Source organism: Morone saxatilis, unplaced genomic scaffold, assembly GCF_004916995.1.
Source record: "Morone saxatilis isolate NCDOM2014 unplaced genomic scaffold, NCSU_SB_2.0 Contig15, whole genome shotgun sequence".
NCBI classification, from domain to species: Eukaryota; Metazoa; Chordata; class Actinopteri; family Moronidae; genus Morone; species Morone saxatilis.
The window spans coordinates 2545031-2553679 of record NW_023339707.1 but is presented as its reverse complement, the minus strand read 5'-3'; the positions used below and the strand labels follow the sequence as shown (position 1 = coordinate 2553679).

General features: G+C 40.3%; 1 protein-coding gene across 1 annotated transcript in view; it reads right to left on the bottom strand.

The window, feature by feature from the left end:
* The window catches only part of ntsr1 (neurotensin receptor 1 (high affinity)), a 37811-nt gene that overhangs the window by 9885 nt on the left and 19277 nt on the right, over positions 1 to 8649 (bottom strand). The gene's annotated exons all lie outside the window — the stretch shown is intronic.

The following is an 8649-nucleotide window of genomic DNA, read 5'->3' as shown; positions in this document are numbered from 1 at the left end:
TGTGTAATACTGTATAGTTTTGGGGAGTGTGGCTCAGAGGTCGAGTTGGTTGTGGGTCTACTCCTGTCCATGTCTTTAACACCCGCATGAAACAAAAAGCAGAGCACTGTTGGCTTCCGCATATTTACACGTAGGCAGGTGGGGAGGGACTTGTCGCAGATATTGATTGACAGTAGCCAAAGGCACTCAGCTCAGTGTGTGTGTTACGTCCCCACCACTATGCAGCAAGTGCTATGACCTAGCATCCGAGACAAGGTGCCAGTTTGACAGGGAATATACTACCAAGTTAGTTTTCTTGCTGTGTTTGGCTACTGGCATCCTGGGGTTGAGTCAGTTAGGTTAGCTTCAGGCGGATGAAGCTAACGGAACTAAGCGTTCCACTACTTAGCAATCCTTCCATTTGGACCTCAGTACTGTGACATTATTCTCTGTGGTCTTGCAGGCTGTGTTTGATCCTGTTCCAGTACGGCTGCTGAGGTCGGTTCTGTTGCCAACTACTGTTAGCAGCAGTTAATTAAGGGTTAGCTAATGTTACTTTAGCAAGTAGTTAAAGGTATCTGTCCATTGGGAAACTCTGTAAGTTCTGAGTTTAAACTAAGCAGCCGGAGGACATCAGAGGGAAAACAGCAAAATATTTTCTCCATAAAATATGATCCAGTCCAGCAGCATCATAATCGAGAAAGCATTTCATTGGACGCAAAATTAGTACACACCCACGAGCAAAGGATGAGTCATCAACTACTTTTTATAGTTTTTCAGGGAAATGGCAAGCTCTAAAATACCATAAAGAACACTTATACCTTTAGCATGAGGCATATGAGATAAAAAGACTTAAACATCAATTTTGACTTCATGGGGACTCCATATTACTCCTGATGTTTAGGCCAGCACCTTCCATGGCCTTTAAATCTAAGCTGCAAACGGATCTGGTCTGAACTTTCTCAAAACCTCAAGTCTTGTACCTGCTAATTACCCATCCGCCGGGTCGTTTCTTAGTCTCAGTGAATCTATTAACATTAGGATTTATAGTCCATGTTTGTCCTCTAAGCTTTTTTTTTTGCCACAATCCGCCAAGCTAAGTGTTCTCACGGCTCTCTTATCTCGGTCTCTCTCTCCCTAGTTTCTCCCTTCCTAGTCGGACTGCTTTTCTGCCGACGGTCGGCCATCCGGTTGGTGTGCGGAGGCCAATGCCGTATGCTTTACAGAATGTAAAAGTCCCTTGAGGCATATTGTCATTGGACATTTACAAAACCAGATAATACAGGCAGAAATAGAACAACAGTAATTAATTATACAGATAAAAGAATACATTCATAATAAATACACTGCCAAGAACCAGGAAAAGCTCATTTAAAGAGGTGAGTTTTCAGTTGGAGTAGTACTTCAAAAGAAATGCAGTATTTAACTGGGAGCTAGTGTAGTTGCTGAAGGGGGTGATATGGTCCCAGGGCTGTGTGTGGGAGAGAACTCTTGCAGCTGAATTCTGAACATACTGTAGTCTGTTTAACCCTTGATTGGGTACAGCAAGGAGAAGGACATTAGAGTAATCTAGTGAGAACTTAATAAAGGCATGAATCAGAGTCTGTACAATAGAGTGGGAAAGAGAGGGCCGTAGTGTGGAGATGTTCTTCAGGTGGAACCATGAAGTTTTGGTGATATTTTTGATATGTATTTCAAAACAGAGGGTAGACGTTACACCAAGAGTTTTCATTTCAGTGACAGAGGATGTAATAAAACCAAATCAAGATGCAAGACTTTGTGAATGTGCTGGGGAAACAATGAGGATAGCCTCGGACTTATTCTGATTAAGTACTTGCTGATCATCCAAGCATTAATATCATTTAATAACATTGGTGTGTGCATATAGTTGCGTGTTGTCAGCATAGCAGTGAAAATTGAGCGCTCTATCATCAGGCTTATATGTCCAAAAGGTAGAACCTTAATGGTCCAGTAATGTTTTGTGATATTGGGCTATACATTGTTATTATATATATTAATATTTTACGTATATACTTATATATGTATGACGTTGACTAATCTCATCGTGTGTGTGTGTGTGGTTTTAAAATTGTGCTTTTGATGAATGCAGTCATTTACTATCTAGATTTCTTACCTCTTAACGCTGCAAAATCAGTCAAAGTCAAGGAAACAAGAGTCAAAGATGTACAACAGTTCCACACAAAGCCAATAGCACTGTGTGTTTACATTCTCCAGGCAAGCAGTATAGCGGATCCATGAACTGTCTCTGCTGGGACTGGGGAGCTCCCAGTGAACAGCACATCTAGACCTGGACTGAATGTAGCATCTGATGCGACAGGGGACAGTTTGATGACAGGGAATAAATTCAATTCAATTCAATTTTATTTGTATATATGCCAATTCATAACAGAAGTTATCTTCAGGACACTTTTCAAATAGAGGCGTCTAGACCGAATTCCTTTTAACATTTACAGAGACCCAACAGTACCACATGAGCAAGCACTTGGCGACGGGGGCAAGGAAAAACTGGCCTCTTACTTTCAATAAATACGAACACCTTGGTTTGCTTGCCGGGTTTGGCTTCCTGCCACCCCAGGGCTCAGTCAGGCTAATGTTAGATGCACAAGCTTTACTTTTAAGCAACAAGTCTTGTCTGGAAATCAGTAAATCACCTCGGTCCCGCTGCTTCAAACTATCTTTTGTCTGTCTCAGAGGTTGTGTTCACTGGAAGGCTGCTGAGCCCCGTTTGGTTGCATGCTAACAGCAGCTACAGCAGCATGTAGCGGAGTTGAGGAGAGCAGCGGAGGATGTCAGAGGGAAAACAGACTAATTTCATCCATAAGAATATGATCCAGTTTTACCCAAATGACTGATAAAGTTGTGCTTTTGTATAAGTGGTAACGCTGTGTTTGTGTATCAGTAAGATGAGATGTAGCCCTCCGTACACACTCCGCTCCAGTAACTAGCCATGCTGTCGCTAGCTAGCTATCTAACTGAATCTTCGCTCAGTATCGCTAAAAGTTAAAGACTGATTGACGGGTGAATGCCATGATATTGTTGGTTAAATCCGGTGACGTCCCGTGCAGTTGTAGCCGTTGCATGAGATCTCCTGCGGTTGGTTTTCAGTAGCCTAATATTTTATTATTGTGGTTATTGCAAACAGCCCTACCAACAATAACAAAAAAATACAGGTTTCTCCTGGTGGCTCATTTAGCGCTGATGCTTGATTCTACTTAAATAAAACTAAAAACTCTGCTGCATGTCGTCACTCTCTTAATTTTTTCTGTCTCTCGTCAGCTTTATAATGAAGTCAGTGGGAATGAATACTGTCACATCAAAACAAACATGTATATATATGCAAATATTGCAGATTATTACTTGAAAGCAACCAATGTGTCAAATCATGGAAAATCCATTAGAAAATGTTAAGCGGACAACTTGTGAGAAAGAAGGATGATAGACAGGGTGAAAAAAAGTGGTGGAGGACACAAGAGGTGAAAGTGAACTGTGACAGTCGGATGAATCACAGACACACCTATAAGAGAAAATTAAGGCTGCAGCAAAACAAATTGAGTGAGCCACTTTTTGTGCTTTACAAAACCTTTTTGCAACCAATGTAATGCACTCCTTTCATTAAATTAATTCAACAATAGTATTTCACGCTTGCTTTGTTTACCCTGGCAAAGGAACGATACAAACATGTTGACTTCCTAGTCATTTTAAGCAATTCAAAAGTTCCACCGAGAAACACTCAACGAAATTACATTTTACATTTTGAGTGCCAACTTTGATAAAATTCCTTGTGGAAAGTTTTGCCCAAATCATTTTCTTCACAGTGCACTGCCTTGCTGCTGATAGAAAATAAAAGAGAGAGAAGAAAGTAGGCAGTGAGGATTAATGAGAGGGAAGAACGAAGCGAGAGAGCGGAAAGGAAAAAAGGAAGAAAGAGAGAGGAGACGCTGCTAGACATCAATTATGACAGCTGACTTTTTGCTAGAGCTACCATGTGGAAGCTGTACGAGAGAAAACGTGCATGGTGCGTGAGGTGGTAATTTGTGTACATATTTGCTTAATCAATGTAACTGAAAAACCTTTTACTTCAGTTCTTCCCTACAGCATTCCCACTCCACCTCCTCACTCACACAGACACAGATGCAGTGCTGTTGTTGTTCCAAGGGATAATCACGGGTGAAAAATGTTAATGGTGTTAACGAACAAGCTGGCTGACTTCTGAGGGTCCCCTGCCTCCTAGACACTGATGACTGATTAAAGTTGAAAAGGTGAGCAGAAGAAAAGCAGTGAGGCAAACCCCGGATTCAGAGTGAGACCAAATTCCTGCTTGGGTGGAAAGAAAAAATTATGAATAGCAGCCAAAAAACTGGCAGAGCTAATGTGGATAATTGGGACTGAAGTGCAAGGAAATTGAGATATTAGACAATAATGATTGTAGGGGAAAGGGTGACACAGAGAAATAACTCAACGTTTAAAGTTTCGTATTTTGACATTTTGATATTCTGAATCTAGATATGAAATCTTAAAATTAATATGCTATAGGCCAAAAAATGATAAGAGGACTTTGATGTCCCCTTTGCTGACTGCTGCCTGGGCTTCAACTGCCTATAATATATAACTCTTATCGAGCTGTGAGAAGCCATTTTTCTAACTTGCCTCCTTGTCACCAGTGATATACGACCAACTTTTGTCTCACTTGTCTTTTCTGTGGGATGTGACTAAAAGTGGGTGATGGGTCTATTTTCTGGCTCTCCTTCCAACCCTGATAAGAACACCAATATATTTTAATGAAACGCTGTTGTTTTCTTTTTGAGTTTAATGGTAAAAAACCCATCCTGCTTTGTTTGTGGACACAGTTACTTACTGGAGTGTTTCAGTGATTTGCTTGGTTTGTGCAAGGAAGCATGTGCGCTAGGGGTGTGCATATTTGTATCTGTACTTGTTTTTTGTGACCAATTTTTATTTAAATAACCTGTGTAGTTTGGCTTTTTATTTATAATAATATAACTTGCTAAAATCATGATTACAGCTCTGAGAGGAAACAGACTGCTAGTGGCTGACAATCCCCAAATTCTACAGAGCAAATTTCGTTTCGCTCTGCTCCATGCAGAATACGCATCTAGTCTATTTTTGACAGAAGCTGTGACTCACTGCTGTCAAGCAGCACAGAGCAGTTCGCACGGGCAGGAAGTCAAACACAGAAAAGCATAGAGAATCCATTCAATTTTTAAAATAAAATACGTGCACCAGGCCAGAGGCAGGTTAGAGGACATTTTAAGCAGAGAAACACATTGTTTTGTATCGTTTTGTATCCTTTTTAAGGACATAAGGAGTTGTTTAGAGAGAGACACACTACAGGCACAGCCGTTTCAAAAATGCTTTGGCAAAGCAAGTTGGTGCACGGCTTCAGTGCGCCTGTGAACCGGGGCTGCGTGCGCAACCAAATATATATGAGTAATGGGGGGAAAAAAGACGAGTAGTACAAGTAGAAGTAACCAGCATGAAACTCACAATATGAGCTACAGTATGAATTCCCCCTGTCCCTCTCACATTGCATCTATTACGTCATTTATAAATAAAACATGGATAGGGCCTCCACTAATAATAATTACTATTATTATTATAACAATGCATCCCGAGTTCATCCCAAATTGTATCCAATGGATTCTCTGTTGCACCATCTCTGAATATTACCATTCCTAATACAAACATTTATGATAGCCAAAAGATGCTGCTGTTGACTTTGATGATCCCATTACTTTTCAACCATTAGACTGATATTTTAGATTTTACAGAAATACCTTGACAATTTTTGGGTAGAATGCCAAGCAGTGTGGTGATGTTTTAATGTTTAATGTTTTAATCTAGTGCCATCATCAGGTCAAAACGTCCATTGGTTTGATTTTGTTATTAATAAAAGATGTCCAGGAGACACTATAGACATGCATTAACATATACAGTTGTAGGTACGTAGAAGGACAGTATTGGTTTAAGCAGCAAAATTATTAATATAATAATTAATATTATATATATATATAATAATATAAAATTATTTGGGTTTGGTGAAAAAAGACAGAAGAGCATCATTAGAGGACATAGATGGAACAAGACTGGATTTTGTATCATCTGAAGAGATAAAATGATGATTAACAAGCTACAGTCTGTACTGAGCTCACTAGATTTATGGAAGAACCCTCCATCACAGATAGATTAACTGTGAGGGAGGACGGCTAGTCATTTTCTTAATGCATGAGGTGCAGGTGACAGTGCAGAGCTGCTCTACTGTACCGCCTCCAGTCTCGGATCACTTTAGACTTCCACAATTTACAGACTGCTATGGAGCAATCCAGCTCATTCCTCTAAGAATTACTTTCATACTGGATCATTCTGCAGTCCAGTGCCAATGTTTATTGCGAATGGACTGCATTCCTACACCAACCTACAGACAGTGCTGTGTTTTTTATTTTCTATTCATGGTGCCACTTTTCCAGTAGGGATTACACCCTTTCTTAAGATCCTTATCCCTCTAATCTTTTACAGCTCCAGTTAGATTTACTCAGTGTAATCTTCCTAAACCGTTGTCAAAATGTTATGTCAATTATAAGCCCACAGCAATAGAGTAGTGATGTTGAAGGGTTTTTTTGGGCACCCCAGATTTTGTTAGTGAGAACAAAGCAGTGAATTAAATAAAACATTATTGTCTGATTGTTTCACAGCGGCTATGTTCCAAAGCACAAATACACAAGGCCACCATCCTCACTGCGGTATGTACAGTCGTTTTTAAATTGAAGAATAGTCGCTAACTAAGCTTTGCTAATTCAGTGATAAACATATTTAATTTCTTACAAATTCTTCACAATAAAAGCTTTTATTATGAAGCAGCAAAATCAGGAAGTGTTGGAGAACATGAACTAGTGTTGGAGAACATGAACTAGGAAAATAAAGCAGATATCTAAAAGTAAAAACAGGAAACTAAACTTCAGACCACAGAGATACAGAAGCTGAAAAACTGAGAGCAGAGATGTGAGGGGGGTTGTCATGGGTTGCCTGCAGTTGATGAAAGCGCTTTGGCTCGACACTGGAGAAGGTCCGTCTGGTAATGGAAACACAATGGTTTGACTCTTTTTCCATTGGCCAAAAGGGCCAGTGCCTACTAGAGCACTTCTACAGCTTAATGGGCGTGGAACTCTCCCAGTAGATCCATCTGTAAGAGATGAACAACTGTGTTAGAAAATATCTGCTTCTTTAAACAACAGGCCTGTCTACTTCAACTCCCAAGGTGCATTTCCACCACACCCTCACCATCGACACTAGCAATCTCAGTGTCACTGACAGCCTCTGAGCGACAGACAGACATAGGGGAGAGAAAGAGAGCAATGTATTTTTTTAACTGCTGTTATAATACAGACACACTACCCAGTTCAGTTACTCTAGCTATCGTACCGGATGTGTGAATTACTACTGCCATATTTATTCTAAATGTGACTATTTAATTACTGTCTCAATTGTTGAGAAAACCACTATAGCTAACAAGCCATGTTAAAATAGGTTGTTGTGTTATTTCTATGAACACATCACATTTCGTAACGTTATATAATTCCTCACTAACCCTGACCCTGTTATAATTTTTACTCATGATAGCTTGTAGAGGGTGAAATAGGGTGAGTAATGAATGGGGAGAGTTTCTGTCTGAATCCTGGTCTCATTAGCACTATCTCCATCATCATTTACACTTTATGCTTGTGTGTCTGTGTGGGTGTTTTCTGGACAGTTGTGGCATGCTTCTGGATATGCACAACAGCATCCTGCTGATTATATGACAGTTGGAAAATAGGAACAATATTCAGACATTTGGTTGACATGTTGGCAGATTAGTTTTTTTAGTTATGTCTCTGTGAAGTACTTTATGTAATACAGCACTCAGCATTCAGCAGTAAAGAATGGTAGAAGGTCATAAGGAAGAAACTAAAAATTAAAAGGTGCAAGCAACAAAGATCAGGCCCACGCAGTCCCTGTGTTGTTGTACTATAGAACTCCATGGAAGGCGACCCGCAGTGTCTTTCCAAGGTAACGAAAACACAATTATCAACACAACTATATTGAGTAGGATTTACACTAATGTAAACATACCACTAAATATTATATTCCATTTCTGCCAATAGATGCTCCGTAATGTTACACACTGGACCTTTAAAGGAGGGGAAAAGGGGGGGGGGTTATGTATTTGTTTTACTTCTCCCTTCGTCTTGTGGACAGACCTCACAAAGCATAAATTCAGACTTTTTACGAATCAGCATAGTTATTTTGATCTTTTGATCAGTTTTCTTTTGGTTTCATACCGCTGTAGCCATGAGGGCGAATTTGCGCCTGACGTTTAATCGCATTACTTACTCAAGTGTGTGTGTAGCGGCCCCTTGGATTTATTGATCAAGATGCAGAGAGTTTCAAAGGGTGCCGATTTATTTCTTCCTCTCAACGAGCACCATGCATAGGGTTGGGTACCGAAACGCGGTACCAATAGGGCACCAGTTCCGACGTAAACGGTAGTAACCAGACCGAATAAGAACGAACATTTCGGTGCCTCATTTCGGTGCCTGACTTTTTTTTTTTACCGCCCCCTGGTGTTCCGGTGTCAACTTGCGTGACGTCAGTGCCGCT